Source organism: Neomonachus schauinslandi, chromosome 13 (assembly GCF_002201575.2).
Source record: "Neomonachus schauinslandi chromosome 13, ASM220157v2, whole genome shotgun sequence".
NCBI lineage: Eukaryota > Metazoa > Chordata > Mammalia > Carnivora > Phocidae > Neomonachus > Neomonachus schauinslandi.
In genome coordinates, this window is record NC_058415.1 from 2,044,095 (window position 1) to 2,062,434 (window position 18,340).

The following is an 18,340-nucleotide window of genomic DNA, read 5'->3' on the forward strand; positions in this document are numbered from 1 at the left end:
AGGTCTGCTGGCAGCCTGAGGGCCCACCATTTGGGACTCCCATCCGGGGCAAAAGCAAACAGGTGACACTGATTTTACAATATGTCAAGAATGTCATCATTTCGACCATGTAATGACTAGAAACATCACTGAGCTGCTTCACATCTGTTTTTTGTGTTGAGTGTTCGAAAGGCAGCGTGTGTAGGCAGGCTCAGACTTGCCACGTGTGGGCGCCCAACGGCACGTGTGCCTCACACAATGCGTCAGACAGAAATGCCCTCACGGCCTGTGTCAGGGGAGGAAACAGGCAGCAGGTCATGTCAAGACCGCTAGAATCCAGGGCGCCTGGGTGGCTCAGATGGTTAAGCGTCTGCCTTCGGCTCGGGTCATGATCCCAGGGTCCTGGGATCGAGTCCCGCATCGGGCTCCCTGCTCCTTGGGAGCCTGCTTCTCCCTCTGCCTCTCTCTCTCTCTCTGTCTCTCATGAATAAATAAATAAAAAAATCTTTAAAAAAAAAAAAAAAGACCGCTAGAATCCAGGGCTGTGTCTGCTGAGGGGCCTGGGCCTGACCTCTGCTCTGGCAGGAACAGAGATGAGAGTGGAGGTGAGGACTACCTAACACATGGGCAGGACTTGGCCAGGGCTCAGCCCCAAGCAGAGGTCCACGAGGGTCCTGGAGCTCTGGGCGCATCCCTCCCCGGAACGGCGCCCTCAGTCTCTGTTTTGATCCATTCTTTCCTACAACAACACTTGAGTTTCTCCCCCAAACAAGCTTCCCCAGCACCCATGTCCCCCCCTCTCAGAGCTTCTCCTTCTCCCGTGCAAACCTGCTGGGTCGTGTATACTGGCCCTCCCGGGCCTCCTGTTTCCCTCTCTCTCCACTTGTCCCTGCAAGGGCAGTGGGTCTCCTCAAACCCCAGAGCTCTTCAGTGGGACTCAGGGACAAGAAAAAGAAGGGAGAGCTTTCAAGGATGGAAGCGTCGGTCGTGGCCGTTGGGGGACATGTGGGGTGCTGTGGGGCCTTGTATTGTCCTTGTAGGGTTGTTGTGGGGTTGTGAGGCCTGGGGGATCATTGTGGGGTGGTGCGTGGTGGTTTCAGGGTGGCATGGGGCAGTGTGGAGCTGGGGGTGGGGGGACTGAGCTAGCTTGTAGCTGGTGTATCTGTCCCCTAGGAGAGGAGTGGGGGGACTTTAGTATCCATCAGGCGGCTCCTTTGGCCCCAGGCAGGCTCTCTGATGCTGAATATGCTCAGGCAGAGACTCTGCACATGTCCTTCAAGGACATACAGCTTTGGGGACCATTTCTAACCAGAACTGGTGCCTTTTAGGAGTGGAAGCACTCTGGATTTGTGGATTTGTGGCCTGCTTCCCCCTTTACAGCCAGCAGACGGGCCTGCAGAGCAGGAACCAGGTTTCCTGGGACTGTCCGGGGAGATTGTCAGGACGGTTCATGTGGTATTTCGAGTGGTTCTAGGCAGCTCCCAAGGACGGTCCCACTCTGCTTCTCAGCCCCTCTATCTCTTCAAGGCTGCTCCTTTGGATATTTAAATCATTCCGTTCAGCACCGACTTTGGTGAAAATTTCTTTCTCCTTCTTTTTCTGAGTCAACCTCATGAGGCTGTCCCAAAACATTTCACTTGCAAATCAATTCAGCCAGAAACGAAACAAAGCAAAACTCTACATAGTTTGAAAGGGAGCATTTGATGCTCATTAAAATGTGGTTGTAATTAATGTCCTGCCCTGCTAATCGGCAAAGTGAGATAAGCCCGCAGACGTGCAGGTTTGCACTTGGGCCTCTGCTCTTTGCTGCCTCTCCTGGAACCTGCAGCTCGGGGCCCTGCTCAACCCGCTGTCCTATTCACAGGGGTTTTACACGCTACTGAAAACCCTGGGACTTGATCAGTCCACCCAGATTCCAGAAAAGGGGGCTCAGATATTTGCATAAACCTCGGCTCACCACCATCTGTATGCCAGGTGGGCATAGTGGAGCTGCTTTATGGAAAGCTCATTGTGTGGTCAAAATTTGCCCATTATAATTCAGAGGGCACAGACGAGCAAGCAGCAGTGGAGGGTTCCATAGTAACTGAGGAAGGAGTGAGACTCCCAGCCCACGCCGGCTGCTGCACAGCACACACGGGCAGGAGGGGTGCATTGGGTGCAGAGGAGGTGCTCCTGTCCACTCTTTCCACTTAATTCGTTGGTGGCTGAGCCCTGCAGAATGGCACTCACGGGCGACGTGCGTGGTTGGCATAGGCGACACCTGGCAGCCTGTCTTAAGCCGCGATGTCGGTGCGCTCATCGGGTGGGCAGCCCTGCAGGGCCCCGGGAGCAGCGGAGAAGAGCCCACACCGAAGGGGAGCGGGGAGGGTGGCTCCACACCACTCTAGGAAGCATCCTTTCCCGAGAAGATGGTATTAAGGGAGGTGGGTCTTGCGAAGTGCTAAAAAGGGGCTTGACTGGGTGGGTCCCTCTGCCTTTCTATAAGACTCTGGGCGGGGGAGAGGGTCGCAGCTCCCCGCGGTCCCTCCTGGGCGCCTACGGTGTCCGCTTGGTCATGTCTTCAGACGGTGAGTCCTTCAGGGGGGCCCTGGAGGGTTGGCGGGCGAGTGGGGTCCAGGCAGGTCTCAGCCATGTGGCTTGAGGGTTTGTGTTCACGGTGACATCTGTACCGAAACCCGGAGAGGGGGAGACGAACACCCCAAACAAGCCTCTGGAAGGCCGCCTGGAGGAGCTCAGGTGGTAGAAGGATGAAGGTGGTACAGTGCTCTTTCGACTCAGCAGTGTGGACAGGCTGCTTTGGCGGGATGCTTGGTGCCACGGGGCTCTGAGCAGGACTTCGCCTGGGCCTGTATTGTGCCCGCTTTTCTCCACCAGGTGAATTCCGTTTGGGCCTGACTCTTCTTGTCAGTGGTGAGCCCCGCTCTGATGGACTCGGGGGCGGGGGGAGAGGAGAGGTTAAAATTGAGGGCTGGGGGGCTCCCCTGGGTCACACGGGAAAATGCTGATGTTCCGAAATTCCCGGATGCTTGGATTTCTCACATAAAACTTCCTTATCTTTTGGTTTTGGGCATCTTTTCCTACGTGTGTATTGTGGGTGCAAGCAGAGGTAGGGGACCCGGGCATGCTCATCTGATACCTGACAGGAATGTGAGATGTCCCTACAGTTCACAGAGCAGCTGCTGGGGAACTGTTTGGGGTGGCCGGCTGTGGCAGGACGAGCCTCTGGAGCCCCTGGTGTGGGAGCCGAAGGGGCTCACAAGCGGCTTCTGCCGAGGGCACCGGGCCAGGGGCAGCATCTCAGGAGAGACTGGGAGAATTTTTCAGAGGGGCCTGAGTCCTATGCCTGGAAGCAGATGCCTTGTCCTTGGGACGCTGCAGGCTGCTCACTGACCTGGACACGGGTGGGGCCAGACTAACGCCTCCTCTTTCCCCGTGTATCTGTCCCAGCGCCCCAAGGAGGTCGCAGACGCAGAAGGACCAAGTTCAGCAAAAGCCAGTACAAGGTGCTCATCGAGGCCTTTGAGAGGGACTCGTACCCTGATATTATCGCCAGAGAAGACCTGGCCAGACGAACCCAGATTCCTGAGCCCAGAATCCAGGTGACTATAGAGCTGCCCTCCCTCATGGGAGGGCAAGGTGGGGCCAGAGCCTGTTTTAACTCGGATTTAACCACCCGCTTTGCGTTAATCCTCTCAATACCCTGTGAGATGGGCGTTAATTATCCCCGTTCACTGGGCTGGGCAAATACAGATCGTGGTTTGGTAACAGGTTACAGCTCTGGCCGGGTTGTATCTGCCAAATATTTACCATGTTGCGATTTGGACAAAATTTCAAATACACACTAATTCTTTTAAAAATAACCGTAACAAACCCATTACACGTTAACTGAAACTATTCATCAAGACAAGCAAATGTATTCTCACAGCCAGAAAATCTACTCTGAGAGAGGATGAGAGAGAGAAGGTGGGAAAAGCAGGGGTGCGGTTGCGCTCTGCGGGGGACTGCCCTCTGTGCTGCAGGCTTGGCGGTCTCTGGGGAATGGGGAGTGAATGTGGCAGAGGCAGATTACATCTGGGTTTTAACTTCACAGGGATCCCAAAAGGGTGTCAGGGATCCTGGGGTTCCGGGATCGTTCGATCCTCTGGGTCTCAGCATTTGGGACACTGGGCCCCACCTCCAGGAAGGCTGCTGTGATGAGCGTGGGTGCAGCCTGGGTTTGAGAGTGGAGCCCTGACAAAGGTTGTTTGGAAAGCCCCCCAGGTGATTCTGCTGTGTAGCCAGGATTGAAATGTCTGTCCCGGACTGGTGCTTTTCAATACGAGACCATCAGGGTCTCATCCCAAACTGTATCAGTATGTCTGGGAGTGGCCCCCGGTGTGCAGAAGCATTTAAACCGCTAGGTGACTCCAGCATGCCAACCCCTGCCCCCTGCCTGCTCGTGGCCTGTCACCCCCGGAGAGCCTGCTGTCCACGGAGTCTGGGTTCAAGCTGGTCCTGGGAGTTCTGAAATCTCCCCAGGTGGTTCTCGGGGGCAGCCGAGTCAGAGTCACCCCACTGGGCTCCCGGGGCCCCCCACTTCTTACCTAGCCCCTTTGCGAGGTGCTTGATGAGGGTGGTGGCCCGGATCAGAGGCTGGGGCCTGGGAATGAACATCCCTTGAGGGTTTGCTAATGTAAAAAAAAAATCTGCAGGATAATTAAACAAACTATAGCCCAGAGGGGAGACGGTTACCAGAAACACCCTACGCGGGCTGATAAGCCCGGGTGGTGAGGGCCCTGAGGCTTCCTATTTTTAGAAACGTAACCTGAACCAAATTTTTCTAAATGAACTCCCGTATCTGTCCTAGAAGACCCCCTGCTGTTCCAAACCCTACAAAGAGAACCAGGACACAGAAAAGCTTAGTGAAAGGCCTAAGCCTGTGACATTTGATTTAGAGGCCTCTAAATGGTTTGATGTAGAGGCCTTTTATCAGCCGGCCTGGAACCTCACTCACAGACGGGCAGGCAGCCCTTCAGGACTCAAGCACATTCCCAAGGGCTTGCCAGTCATGGTCTCCTCGAAGCCCAAACAACCCCACGTGCCAGGTGCGACCTGATGACCTTTCACAGATAGGAGAATTGGCCACAGAAGTTCAGTACTTGCGGTGGGGTGGGTGGGTTCTGGGTTAGAGCCCAAGGAGCTCCTGGAGCCAGGAAGAAAACCCTGACGTTGGTTCAGGCTGCCTTCCCCAGCTGCCAGTGTGAGTCCTTGGGGCCGAGTGTGTGGGCTGAAGGTCTGATGACCATTTGCAGAGGCTCGGGGAGGAAGGCTAGCTTGGCTCTCACAGGCAGGACCAGCACCTGGGCCTAGCCCGGGGCCCGGGTGTGTGTGGGGAGGGTACAGGGTTGGAGTTCTGGGAATGGCCCGCCTTTTATCTTGCAGTTTGTCTGGATTTTTTTTTTTTCCTAAGCAGAGAAAATGCTGGGAGTTGTTTGCCTCTTTGTGTCCCATTGTTCTGTGGGATTGTCAGGCCTTGCTTGGTGCCTGGGCCTGTAAGGAGGTCACTGTTATGTTCTGGAAGAGCGAAGGGAGGCCTGGCTGAGCTCCACTGGGAGCCCATGGGCGGGGGGGGGGGGGCCCCCTGCGGGCACGGGAACCCCCTCTCAAGCTACACGGGGGGGGGGTGGGGGGAGATGCATGTGGACAGGGCGATTTTTGGCAGAAAGGGCTTTAATCAGAGAGGTGTCCGACTTATTCCCTGTTTGGTGGAAAGGAGACCACCCAGGGGGCTGGAGGGATGTGGCAGGGTGCAGGCCCATCACTGGGTTCAACGGAGCCTTGAAGGCAGGCGGGAAGCGGGGGGGCTGCAGGTCCAGGCGTGCTCCGAGGGAGGCTGTGGGCACCAGGATGCCAGGGTGGTTGGCCAGAGGCGGCATCTTGTGTACTGGTCCGGGGAGCAGATTTGGCTGCTGGCTCTGAGCTGAGAGCAGGTGACGGGGTCCCGACTATCGAAGCTGCAGAGGCTGTGGGTCAGGGCTCCATGGCCGTAGGTGCTTTGGCCTGTCTGTTTGCGTGTTCAGCCCCTCACTGTTTTCCAGTACATTTAAAAAACATTTCATTATTTTGAATACCTGTTTAACGAATAGTGAACGTACGTGTGAAAAAGAGGGCAAAGGTCCTCAGGGGTTTAAAAAATTCTATCTGAAGGTACTGGTTACCATCTCTTTGTGCGGAGAACATTTAGGATCAACTCTCTCAGTGACGTTCAAGTATATGAGACAGAATTATTAGCTATAGTCACCATGCTCTCCCTGAGAACGCGTGAATCTTGAGACTGGAAGTGTGTACCTTCAGCCCAGCACCCCGCATGTCCCCTACCCGTGGGGGAGGCCTACTTTGAAAGGTCATCAGATAATAGAGGATCAGCTGCGGTTGGCAAGTAGAGAAGGTGCAGGAGCCAGAGTGCCAGTGTGGCCCGCTGGACTGGGGAGACCCCCCGGGCCCTGAAGCCTCCACTCAGCCTGTCTCCGGGACGTCACCAGAGGCTCTGGGCTCGTCCCAAGAAAGAATGCAAGGACGCACCAGACGCAGAGGCTGAGTGGTGCAAAAAGGAAAGTGTATGTATTAGAGCCAGCGCGGGCGAGCTCAAGGAGAGCCGCGCACTCGGTTTGGGTCTCTGTCTTTCATTGACAGTTGTTCACTAGGGAGGGGAATCTTTATTACGTGGGGAGGGGACTTTGGGGGGAGCAGGTTTTCGCATCTTTTCTCCCTTACTGGGACGGGGTCTCCGGCCTTTGTCTGGGGCCGGTCTGGTTTGATCCGGCTTCCTGTGCCTGCCAGGATAGGTCCCTAATTCTCACCGGCTGAAGGGCCGTGACTCCCCCTTTGCTGACCTCCAGCCATCGTGTTAAAGCCGAGTAACTGCCTACTCTAACGTAACGGGAGAGCGCAGTGTTTCACCGCAAGTGTATGACGGTGTGTGCACACACACCCACAAACACGTGGGTACAAGGTGGGCGCTTCGGGGACATTTGCTGGGAAGGCAGCCTGGGCCAGGCCGTGAATGGTTTGGATCAGCCGAGCCAAGGATTTTGCTTTTATTCTAAACTCGAGAAGTTTTCATTTGATAACGGCTTAACCTCAGCTACTTGGTGGTAACTATCGGACTGGGCTTCATTCGAAAGTGTCTCTTCTCTTTCTCTCTCCCCTTCTCGTGCCATCCTTGCCCCTCTAGGTCTGGTTTCAGAACCGGAGAGCCCGAATCCCAAAGCGCACCCAGAGGAGGCCAGGCATGGAGGCAGACGCCCAGGTTCCAGAGCCCGTTCAGCATGGCAGCTGCGCCCCAGACTGCCCATGTCAGCGAAACTTCGTGGGGGCCCCGAGCCATGCTGGCCACTTCTCTGGGGAGTCAGGGGATGCTTCTGCTCCAGCCCTTCCCTCCGGGCATGCTGATGTCCTGAACGCGAATGTGGCCTTGCCTGACCTGGAGACTCCAGTCAGCGCACTGGGCAAACCTTCCGGAGATTTCTATTACTCCCCCTTGACCTTCAGCTCCGAAGCTCCGCGTCCACTTCCACCTCCTCTACAGCCCCTCTTCCAGCAGGAAGCTGGCCGCAGTGGAGCTGAGCAGGGGGACCTACGACAGCTCCTGTCCTACGGGGACTGCGCCCTGCCGGGGTGGGAGCAGCCTCCTCCCTCTGAACAGCTGTGGTGGGGCTGGCAGCCAGAGACAGCACCCCGGCAGCCGCTATCCCAGTGCCTGGGGGCCTGGGAGCAGCCACCACCGTCCCCCCCACCCCAGGAGCACTGGCCGCAGCCCTCACCAGCAGAGGAACTTGCGGGTATTGGGAGCAGTTTCCCCACCTCCCTCGGAGACAGGATGCTGGCGGGGGGCCCCGGAGTCCCGGAGCACCCCAGCCCTCGCCCCCACACCTGTGGGGCAGCCCATGAAGATTCTCCCAGAGCAAAACGTTGAAATGACTTAAGTAAGCTCGAGTGGATAGGAGAGAGAGTAAATCAGCTATGGTTCCTCTGTACACTTAAAACTACGCAAAATTAAAAAGGAGTGCAAAGGTTTGTGTCCTTTGCCACGGAGAGGTGCCCCAGACTGGCTCTCAGGGGGCGGGGTCTGTCATCAAGTGCAGAGGAATAGGCAGGCGGGGGACCCAAGGGGATTTCCTTACATGGGAGAAAAAGGGATTTTTTAAAAACCCATCTGCCCTGCCTTCTATTAATTGGTAAACGTGGAGCACTTACAATGTCCTATAAACTCTTAGAAGGGGCTTGGGGTCAGGGTGGGGGCTGCCTTGTAGACGTGCATCTGACAATAAAGCATGAGGACTCAGACTCTGGCTATTTCTACACACCTGGAACAGATCGTCGCTCTTCTCTGTGTGCTCGGTGCTGCTTCCTTCCGCCTGGCCTTCATGGGTGGGGTCCCTCACCTGTTCTCCCCGCCTCTCCCCATGTCCAGCCAAGTGTGGCTTCTTTCTGGAGGCTGCAGACGGTGTGACACGAAAGGGATGGGTGTGAGTGGAGGGAGGAGCTGGGAGGGATTACACGCACCCCTTCTCTCCAGTCCAGAGCGGAGCTGAGGCCCTCCCAACACCCACCTGTACCGAGAAGCAGGGGAGAGGAAGGGGGGGTGGGGAGTGAGCCAGAGCACATCATCACCATTGGCGGTGGTCTCTCAAGGTTGGGGAAATCACAAAGACCCCTCTCAGTCACAGGGAATCACTCCTTTGAGGTCACAGAGAAGTAAACATTAGCTTTACCCACCTTCCAGGCAGGGGCCAGGTGCAAGTCAGAGATGGACACTGGAGACCCATTGCCCTGCGGTCCTCGGGAATGCCAGGAGCCGAGCGCCCGCTGATGGTCACACACTTTACTTCCCAGCTGCCTTGCCATTCTGGGAAATGAGAGGAAGGTGGACACATTCACAAACTGCCAGGACTTTCGTGAATGATGGTGCAGCAGTCTCTTGGTCACCAGGTCCACCTGCTTGTCCCCCTCTGTTGGCACCGTCCGTCTCGATCGAAGTCCACTCAGGTGTGCGGATCAGTACACATCTTGCTAGCCTACAGTCCCAGGGCTCCCCACCCCACATTCTCCTGTCCCAGGTGACAGTGCCAGCTGAAGGGGTGTGCAAGCAGGGCCCCTGGCTGCCAGGTGCGAAGCGGTCCTTGTCAGGGACTTGCCCCGTGTATCTGTTTATGAAGGCTGTTGTGGATTTCCCAGGGCCAGGGCCAGAAGTGACAGGAGCAGAGCTGCGTGGCAGGGGACCTGGCGGCTGTCCTGTTAAGATGCAACAGGGTGAGGGCTTGGCTGACTGCCGACCTGAGGGTGGGGTTCTCTCTGATTCCCCTTCTTTGTGTCTCTAAACACCTTACAAGGTGTGAGTCCACATTGGAAAGGATCAATAACTATCAGTGGCCCTTACTATGTGCCAGGTCAAGGTAGGGACCAGAGAGTGAGTGAGAGAGAGAAGACACCTGCCAACCATTTATTAAGCACCCAGGGTAATCCCGGGCCCAGGATCCGCCTGCGCTGAGACACTCTGTGAGCGATGTTCTTTCTCTGAAGTGAGACCCTGGCATCTCCAAGCTTCCTGTCGCTGCAAAAGAATCCAAAGGAGCTGTCTCTCTGTCTTCTATTAGCAAGAAATTTGTCTTCCAGGATTTAGAGGACTGGTATTTGGTAGGAAATGCTCTGGGATATACAACGGGGAGCCAAGCTCACCGAGGCCCCAGGTCCTCTCAGGTCAGTGGCCAGCCTCCCTGTCCCCAGCTGCATGTGCCCATCCACCAGGCAGCTGACCAGAGAAAGTCTGAGGAGCAGGGGGAAGAGCCCGAGGTGGGATCGGGGTTCAGGTCCGCCCCCAACTCTTTCTAGGTGTAGGGTCTGGACAGTATTTCTTCTCTTATAACCTAGTTTCCTTAATTACAGGGCAGCACTGGAGTGCTCATTTGGGCTAAGACAATGGTCCAAGCATAAACCTAAACACATAAGAGAAAAGAGGTGGCTCTGCTATTAGTTGGGGAGAGTGAGTTACTGCCGACAAAACTCACCAGGCAAATGACAAATGGGGCAAAATGAGCTTTTATAATAGCAGAGAAACTAATAAATTAAGATAATGATGAATAGCACCTCTCAGGGACGCCTGGGTGGCTCAGTCAGTTAAACGTCTGCCTTCAACTGGGGTCATGATCTCAGGGTCCTGGGATCGAGCCCGGCATCAGGCTCCTGCTCAGCGTAGAGTCTGTTTCTCCCCCTCCTTCTGCCCCTCCCCCGTTCATGCGCGTCTGGCAAATAAAATCTTTTAAAAAAAAAAAGAATAACACCTCCCAAAATGAAAGTACAATGAAATGGGCAATAAACATTTTAAAAGTCATCATTCTAAAATTTAAAAAGCAAGGCAACTTAAAACAGTGCCGTGCCATTTTTTTACCTATTATGTTGGATTGAAAATGAAAATATTCATCACACAGTGCAATATTTAAGGATATGCATAAGAGTTTCGTTTATAATAGTAAAAACTGGGAGAAATTTGCCAAATTTAAGGAATGTAGAATGGCTATAGGGATCTTCTAGAACATGAACTATTATGCACTCATTTCAAACAATGTCCTAAATGAATATTTAATGACAGACACATAGTCTTGTTTCCAGCATCTGGGTGAGAACCATTCAGCTAATTAAATCCTCTACCTTACAGGAAAGAAGCAGATAATTAGCCAGAGTCAACCTCCTTCCTTGTCCTTTTTATTAAATCTCTCCAGCTAATTATAAATGCCTTTGAAGGCACACCAGCACCGTTCAGATGAATCATTGAAACTTCTGAAATGCTCCTGGTCCTGGTCCAGGTCTGGCCCATGTTGGGGGTGGTCAAGCAGGAGTGGAGACCCAGGAGTAGAACCTGTCCATCCGAGCTCCGAGTGCCCGGGGCAGAGAGGGGCAGACGTTTGCTAAGAAATGCTCTCTTTGGGTTCAGCGGGCTGAACATCAAGACCAAGGGAGCGTTCCCCGTTCAGGCCCTGCAAACGTGTCACAGTCCCCCAAACGCATTTCACTTCTGGGGGTCTCCCTTATCTGCGGCCTCACAGCAGTGAGCACTGCCCGGCAGTCCCTCTTCCTCTGCGTAGGACTTCAGGCTTGATCTCACAAGCCATGAGATGACCTGAACTGAAACCAAGAGTCAATGCTCAACCAACTGAGCCATCCACACACCCCGATCAGTTACTACTCTTCGATTTTTCCAGCTTCCATAGTTGATTTCTGTCTTCTGGTTTCCTATTAAGGACACATTTTATTTCTGAAAGATGGCAAGCACAGTATCTCTGATCTCACGTGCTTTTCTTACAATGATTTTGACCCTGTGGTGGCTGAGCGTGTGTGGACAGACTGATGGGTCCAGTGTTCAATCGACTGTAACACTGAGACGGTGTTTGACTTGTGGTGAGTCACTGACCTGTGCTTAGTTTCCTCACTTGAAATCTGAGGATAACGGTAAGGTGTTGTGCCACATCCTTCACAAAGCATCTGGAGCAGTACCTGCTGCACGGTGAGCACTCTGTTAACTATCGCATGATGACTGAAGAATCTGTTGTAACTTTCTTTTTGCCTCCTTCTCGACCCCTATATGGCAAGAGTACAGTACCTTACCTCTCCTTGGTGAACAGTCGTGCCGGAGGTTGGCTGCTTGGTTGTATTTATCCCTTGGTTCTCCCTTAAAGAACCAATTTTAGACTTTTGGGGGGCCCCTTTAGGTACATTTTGTTTCCTTTCTAATCCATTTCTGCTATTATTTTTATTATATTTTGCTTTCTGTTTTTTTTTTTTTTTTTTTTTTTGGGAGAATACATTCTTTTGTTGGATATTTACACCCATGTGGTGCTTTTAGTTTTTAGTTTGTGGCTCTAGCATACAATGGGATTCAGCATTAGTATTTCCCAACTTCTATCATGATTTCTTCTTTAATCCATGAGTTACTTAGAATTGTTGACTGATTAGTTTCTAAGCCTGTGGGCATTGTTTTCTTAATGCTATCTTCTTTTATTACTGTTTTCTCTTTTAATTGAGTTATGGTCAGAGAGTGTAGTCTAGATGGATACCAGTTCTTTGAAATTTGTTGAAACTAGCTGTATGGTCCAGGATATGGCCAGTGTCTGGGAAATAATGTGCATTTTCTAACTTAAGGATGCAATGTTCTATATATGTGTATACAGAGATATTTACCAGTTTCTGTTATTTAATTGGTAAATCACTGAGAAACATCTTACTATGATCATAGATTTTTTAAGTTTCTCCTTGGATTTCTATGAGTTTCTGCTTTATATTTTTTGAGATTTTATGTACTATTGTGCACATACCTTCTAAAATTGTTTTATTTTCCTGGTAATTTGGACTTTTACCTGTTCCCAATATTTTTGGCCTTAGAATCGCTATCGTGGCTGATTAAGAATGGTGGGGCCAGCTTTGTTGGGTGTGCTTGCCCATCCCTTCACTTTTTCTTCTGTGTGCTGCAGGCATTTCTCTAAACAACATACAACTCCACTTTGTGTCTTCAGGCCACCCAGTGACATATTTAGATTTGTTTCTGCTGTTGCATTTTGTGCTTCCGTCTGACTCTAACGTTCCCCCTCCTTCCCTTTTTCTGCCTTCCTTTCTATTGTCCAACTTTTCCTCAAAATTCCATCCTCCCTCCCCATGAATTCGGAAGTTACATACACAGAGAGTCCTTACTTTTCACAAACCTTAAAAGAGGATTCAGACGACAGAAGCTTTTCTGCAGGCTCTACTTTGTTCCAATATGTGGATCATCTGCTCTTCTGCTCCTCTTCTCAGACCTCTTCACAGGAAGGTAATGTTCATCTGTTAAAGCTTTTGCCCTTAAAGGGACATAAAATCTCCAAAGAAAAATTGCAGGTTGTTCAAACTCAGGTTCCATACTTAGGGCCCCTGATCTCGGAACCAGGACTAGATTTGGATCCAGGGAGACTTCAGGGCATCCCGAACATCCCTAAACCTAAAACTAAGCACCAATGACAAGGTTTTCTTGGACTAGCTGACTACTGTTGAAATTGGGTCCCAAACTCTCTCTTACGGCTCAACCTCTATATGCTTTACTGAAAATCAACAAACCTGACCCTATTATTTGGAAAGATCAGGATGACAGAGCTTTTGGGACTTTAAGGAAAAGCCTAATGAGGCCCCTGCCTTTGGACATCTTAACTATCAACTTCCCTTTCTCCTCTTTGTCTGTGAGAGGGAAGGGAATGCCCTTGGAGCGCTCACCCCACCGGGGACCATCATCAGCCAGTAGGGCATTACAGCCAACAACCAGACCCTGAATATGGCTCAGGTATATCCCCCTTGCCTCACAGCCATTCCTGCCCCTGCCCTCTTAGTTAAGGCCCCTGCAGAAACAGTCACGGGCTCCCCTCTAACCATCCTTGTATTTTGGCCAAAGGGAAAACTGCAGACATTTATACAGATGGCTGGTACATCTTCCAGTAGCTCATGACTTTGGAATATTACAGAAACAGCGAGGTTTACCTCCGATGAAGATTAAATGAAAAATGGCTCCTGTGTTCAAAATGTATTACATGTCACACTGTTGTGGCTGCTCAGGCCATTACCAAGTTTCCTGGGTATTCCAGATGCGATTCCCTGGAGGCCAAAGGAAATCACCTCACTGACATTTCTGCCCCAAATGCTGCTCTCAAGGAGGCCAATAGCCAGACCTCTGTCAGGTCCAAAGGGATGTTCTCCCAAAGGATATTTGGAAAAATTGACCAGAGACCCCAAAAATTGGCCCCTGAAAAGGAAAAACAGTATTGGAAATCTAATAATTGTTGGTTTGATAAAAAGAGAGAACTCTGGTTTGGACCAAATAACAATCTGCCCACAGAAGTTCCAGAATTCCCAGTACTTACCACTGTACTTGCTTTAAACCATTGGTCTCCTGACAGAGTGACAGCATTCACGAACCAATATTGGTGGGGGAAAGGTAACAGGGCCACAGAAAGTGCTTACCTTGCTTGTCCCACCTGTTCAAAGCATAGTCGGGGAAAACTGCACGGCTCCCAGACTCTGGACTGCCTGCAGGGCCACTCCAGTTTGGCAAATGGATCTCCTGCAGCTTCCCTATCTCGGGGATAGAAACACATTTTAGTCGCGGTCTGTATGTTTGTCATTGGACCGAAGCTTTCCCTTGTAGACAGGCCACTGCTTCTCCTGTGGCTAAAATTCTGTGAGAAAGAGAATCCCTACCTGGGGACCCCTCTCCAACTTCACAGCGATCGGGGAACCCGTTTCACCGGTCAGGTGCTTCGACAAATCTGCACTGTTGGGCGGGTGTTAACAACACTTGCACGGTGCACACCATCCTCAGTCCTCAGAGTTAGTCACGCTCACTGACGGCATCACGAAATCTCAATTGGCAACATCTGTGGAGACCGTCCACACACCTTGGCCGAAAGCACTGCTGTGGATCCTTCTAAATCTCAGATCCACTCTCTTTGGAACTCCTGGACTCTCACACCCACCCCCCAGAGAGTCCCAGGACATCTGGCCCATGTGGCCCCTGCCTCCTCTGACCCACAGCTGAAAAAGGGAGATCCAGTTCGGTGGTCTCAGGCCTAGCTGCTTCTATTAAAAATAACCATGGTTTGGCAGAGCGATCTTTCCACAGTGCGCTCCCAGGGGGACAATGACCTGCATCACCCCTTGCAACCTGGAGATTTCGTCTGTTGGAAAATGTGCCTCCAGAAGGACTCTCTTCAACCTTGCTGGAAAGTGCCGCCGAACTCCAGGGAATACGCTCTCGGATTCACGTAAGACATGCAAAGAAAGCACCAAACCCTGACTGGCCCTGCACGCCATCTGGTGACCCCAAAGTACAGATTTCCCAGAATTGAAGCAGACGACATCTGACCACACAGCTTTCCCACGATGTCCCCGCTCTTTGCACTTTTTCCCCCTATTTGTGTTGGTCTCTGTCTTTAATGTTACAGCCTTCTTTCAAATACTTGGTGATCCTCAATCATTCATTCAAGCTTAAGACTGAGGCAGTGAACATCTGACTGGAAGCTTGGGTAGGGGCTGGTGTGTGTGGGCTTCTGTGCTTCGGGTGCAGATGAACGCACACTGCCCATGTCTAAGTATTCTTCCTCTTCTGCTGGTCATTTTCCTGGAAAGAGTCTTCTGTGTCTCGGACCTTCAAAGCAAGTTTCAGTAGCGATATGGGAGGAACGTGGAGAGATGCAGCACGTGTGGGCTGGGGGGACAGCCGCCTGGGGACAGGTAAGGGCCTGCCGTCAGTCACGTGGTGCAGCTGCAGGGGAGCAAAACTGCCACCCCAAAATGTGCCTCTCCAGCATGTGGGTGTTCTGGGCTGCTTAGTTTTAAGAAACAGGAGGCCTGGGAAGAAATTTGGCCTCCCCTCTGCGTAAAGAATGTAGGTAGAGAACCTGCTCTGGGAGGCAGCTGTGGCCACCGGTAACCCCAGTGGAGCATGAACTGGCTGTGCTGGACAGGGAGGCACCCCGCGAGGTCTGCTTGTTAAAGTTCCTCCGTGTCTCATGGTGTCTAAGCCAAACAGTATCAAACACTTACTCCTTTCATCTTCCTGTGAATTGTCTTCCTTCCCCTTGAAGGACCTAACACCAGTTATTGCTAGGTCCCTTTATATGGGAAAAGACACATAAATGGGGAATAGGAAATCATCTGATGGAGAGGCTTTCACTTGAAGATCTAATTTGAATTAATTCACATTTGAAGAGAAAGAAAATTATTAAGATTCTCTTGCTTTCCTACACTCAGTCTGGCACCTGTTAGCTCATGACAGAAACACATACATGTCAGTTGAAGAAAGTAATTGTGCTTCTTTTTCTCCATTTCCCAAGCAGAATGCAAATGCTCTGTAAGATACTATGAAAACAGAGCTGTGGGGCAGGAGGTCACACACTCCGGGATCTCTTAATGCATGGCCACCGTCCCCAAATCCTGGAGGTGACCAGCGCCACTGGGCACTTTTCATGCAGCATCCTTCAAGGACATCCAATGTTTCCCAACCTGGTGTCTCCCTCTTCACAGCTAGCTGTCTAGACCATCTCCTTCTGGAAACGGATTCTGAGTGAGAATTGCCTACAGGGGCTTCTCAGGGAGTTCTCACAGGAGCCACACGTGGGAGGGAAGCAGGACCGGCTGGAGGAGAAGGCAGTTGCTATAGAGGCTTCATCTGGTCCCTCGGAGAGGTCTGAAGCTGGCGTGGTGCCCCAGAACCGCCCCTTTGCACCCCGCATCTGACAGTCATCAGAGTCAGGCTGCCTCCAGGGAAGGGAGAGAAGTTGGCAGAGGGCATGGGGCGCCTGGGTGGCTCAGATGGTTAAGCGTCTGCCTTCGGCTCAGGTCATGATCCCAGGGTCCTGGGATCGAGTCCCGCATCGGGCTCCCTGCTCAGCGGGGAGCCTGCTTCTCCTTCTGCCTCTCTCTCTCTCTGTCTCTTATGAATAAATAAATAAAAATTCTTTAAAAAAAAAAAAAGAAGTTGGCAGAGGGCAGTTCCTGCGGAGGGCTCTGCTCCACTCTGAGCCATCGGCAGACAGCACACCTGGCAGCTGGGGGAGAAGAAGCCGATCCTGTGGCGTGGGGATGGGGCGCTGGCCGTGCACCTGCGATGGGCCAGCCCTCAGAGACCTGCAAACACCCGACTCTCCCAGGAGGCTGGGAGAACAGCTGGTGCTGTTCTGTGTTGATAGTTCATGGTCACATTTACAATCTCATATCCTTTATCTGTTTACTATGCAATTAAACCTAAATGCTGGGACTGTCTCCATCGGCTGTTCCACCTGGAGTCGTGTGTCCACGTCAGTGGAAGCCTCACTGCCCCACAAGGACACCCCACAATCAGCCATTCTGGAGAGCGTATTGCGAGCCACTCCAGGCTTGCTATGACCTGTGGCACCTTGCTCTGTGACCTGAAGAAGCGGGTCCTTCTCTCTTGCCCAAACTCTGACTTCGCTTGTACACACCTTTGGAATTGAGAGGCGCAAATGGACAGACAGACTTGCAGAAACCACTTGTTTGAAGCTGCTGCCCTCTGCCCCTGCCAACAAACTGCGTGCATCAGTTTATGCACAGATACTTTGGCCTCACTATACTCTCATTTAAAGAGAATAATGAACTCTCATTTAAAGCCACTATTTCATTTGTTGAGGACTGTTTGCGAGTGCATGTATTAGGCTGCTCGGGCTGCGTGGCAAAGGACCACAGACACAAAGGACCAAGTCTGGAAGCCTGAGACCCGGGTGTGGGCAGGGCTGTTTTCTCCTGAGGCCTCTCTCCTGGGCTTACAGATGGCCGCCTCCTCCCCGAGTCCCTCTGTGCGCATCTGTGTCCTCATCTCTTCTTATTAGGACACCAGTCACGCTGGATTAGGGTCCCCTTGTGACCTCATGTCAGCCCACACCAGTGTGGCACCCATTATATTTCTCAGTGTAGGACCCACACTCCAAAGATTTGCTTTCAGACCTGTGTTCAGAAGGTTTTTTTCCCTTAAAAAGACTAGCATAGTTTCCCTTATGGATAGTGTGGATGTTGTGACTATCTTTATATGTATTCACTGTGCCTAAAGTTCAATTTTTGGCCCATGTTTAGCACATCAAGAGTCATCAGAATCACCCAGAGGGCTGTGTTAAAACAGATCACTGGGTTCCACCCCCAGAGTGTCTGACCCAGGGGGTCGCGTGGGGCCTGAGGTTTTGCATTTCTGACAAGTACCCCCAGCCTCCCGGGGGTGCTCACCCACCTAGTCCAGACATGGCCCACCAGGTGGCACAGTGGGAGCGCCCCGGGACAGGGTATCACGGCCTGCTGGTGCTCTGGGGGGAGGGGGAGTGATAGGTACCTGGGCACTAGGGACCCTCCCCACAGCCTGTGGATCTCCTCACCCCTTGGGAGGACTTTTACCCTAAATTGTTGTGACCCAGCTTAGCTGTGGCATTTCAGACCTCAAAAGTAACAAAATTTTAGGGACACCTGGGTGGCTCAGTCGTTAAGCGTCTGCCTTCGGCTCAGGTCATGATCCCGGGGTCCTGGGATCGAGCCCCGCATCGGGCTCCCTGCTCAGCGGGAAGCCTGCTTCTCCCTCTCCCACTCCCCCTGCTTGTGCTCCTGCTCTTGCTATCTCTGTGAAATAAATAAATAAAATCTTAAAAAAAAAAAAAAAGTCTAGGGCGGGCGCCTGGGTGGCTCAGTCGGTTAAAAGTCTGCCCTCAGCTCAGGTCATGATCCCGGGGTCCTGGGATCGAGCCCCGCATCGGGCTCTCTGATCAGCGGGAAGCCTGCTTCTCCCTCTCCCTCTCCCCCTGCTTGTGTTCCC